General features: G+C 42.5%; 1 protein-coding gene across 1 annotated transcript in view; it reads right to left on the reverse strand.

The window, feature by feature from the left end:
- The window catches only part of tert (telomerase reverse transcriptase), a 41,292-nt gene that overhangs the window by 2,371 nt on the left and 36,889 nt on the right, over positions 1-2,032 (reverse strand). The window lies entirely within an intron of this gene.

Consider the following 2,032-nt stretch of genomic DNA (forward strand, 5'->3'; position numbering starts at 1 on the left):
CGTGCCCTGAAGAGTCGTGTGTGCGCGCCCTCATTCATGTGATGCCTTAAGCGAGGATTTCCACGGGAGCGCGCGTTTGACGCTGGTGCGGTCAGGAAGCAGTGTGCGGCATCGGTGGGGCGAGGTTACCACTGGGCTCGGTCTGCAGAACACGTTCATTCTTGGCTGCGAATCACGTGAGCTTTTGAGTGATTCCACGAGCTGCAGTATTGTAGTGAACTAAGCCTGATGTCAAAACCTTGACCTGAGGACCTTATGGGACAGAAACTGTCATTTCATTGATTTGAATCCAGAAATACAGGTTGACCCATCCTGAGACTTTCTTTCTTGAATTAATCAAGTAAAAGAAGACTACTTTCTATTATCATTACTATTTTACAAATGTTTTGATAATCAAATTGTGTTAGTTCAAACAATGTTTAAATGTTGAAGTGAACTACTCATTTTTAAATCAACTGTGAAACAGTAATAACGATTTTTAATCCTCATTCAAAGAAGAAATCAGGTTAATGATGCATTGTCTGATTTTCTGTCTTCAATGAGCAAGGGTGTAAGTTGGTCAAAGTTCAAGTTTCGGTCAACTGCAAGTTTACTGAAAAAGAAATGTCATGTTTAACTTTTACAGCAAGATACTAGAGAATTGACTCCACGAAGTCTGAAGTTCTTCATAATATCTTTTGTCTGTTTTTAAACAATCTTAATCTTTTTCCTTGACTTTTCATAACACCTTACATCACAAAACACACCTCTGTTTTGGTCCATCGACCAATCAGAAACTCCCAAATGAACCGGAAATAGAGCCCTTTAAATGTTGGCACTTCCTAGTTCACGGTGAGTTTAGTTGTGAGAAGAGTCAGCTGATGATGGAGAGTTCTGCAAGAGGTTCCACCTCCAGTTAAGTTGGGGTAGATGAAGAAGTTCTGCAGGAGCTTGAGCAGTTCTGCAGTTCTGAAACTCGGCAGTTCCAGAGTCCAGAATGCTGAATGCAGCATGCTCAGTACATCTGCCACTAAGCTGGACGAGAGAAGTTCAGAGGAATTATGAAGTCTGTTCTGGATGATCTCACGACTCCCGAGGTTTAGCTGTTCTTACGGAGACGCTGAAAAGTGGCTCGAAGTGAACTTTACGCCGGAACTGACATATCTTCAGAAAGGTAAAAAGTCGATCTTCAACCAAAGTGTACCGTTGGGACAAGCTGGTCCAAAGGAGCGTGCATGTTTCTGGTTAGACAGACAAATTCCCTCACACATCTCTCTCAACTTAAACTTCATTTCCCATCTTTAAAATTCTTCTATCTGCTAAAAATCATTACAGATATTTTTAGAAATGTCTGAAGCAAAGTTTTTCAATCACCGCCGTGTGGTTAATGTCTGCTGTTCTGCTGGAAGTGAGAAAACAATCGCCTTATTGTTTACTTCCTGTAAAACTGATTAATAAGCTGTCGTTATTTTCAATTTTTGCCAATTAATGTAAATGTGTGATGTGTTAAACTTGATTCTGTTAATAAATGACCCACTGTCGTTGGTGAGTCAAAGATAGTTAACGTCTCACGTCCACATTTTTAATTATTCAATGCACGATATTATCCAGTCCAGAAAAATGAAAGAATCCGTTTAATTTATGAATATATGACAGCATATGTTCATACTACAGTATTAATTCAGAAAACCTTCTTTGAGGATGAAGGAGCGGAGCCGCTGTGAGGCTTGTGAAACTGTTGACGCCGTGGGAGTGCGCGTTTGACACCACTGCGATGAAAACGCGTGTCGCTCCTGCCGAGAGCGAGATACGTTACTGGGCTCGTACCTCGGTCTCATGTTAACGTTGACGTGAACGGCGGGCGCTGAGAGCTGCGTGCGCACTTTCATAACGCAGCGCCTTATAGGTGAAGGCTGCTCGTGCCACTGGAGCACGTGTTGGCACCGCTGGCAGTGAATGAAACAACCTTAAAAGGCTCATTCGTGATGAGTGTGTGTGATGGGGCCGCTTGTCAGATCATCCGTGGTGACAGCCTGGCTAAAAGACACTTCAT

The sequence above is a fragment of the Nematolebias whitei genome, chromosome 19, assembly GCF_014905685.2.
Source record: "Nematolebias whitei isolate Nwh7 chromosome 19, NemWhi1, whole genome shotgun sequence".
NCBI classification, from domain to species: domain Eukaryota; kingdom Metazoa; phylum Chordata; class Actinopteri; order Cyprinodontiformes; family Rivulidae; genus Nematolebias; species Nematolebias whitei.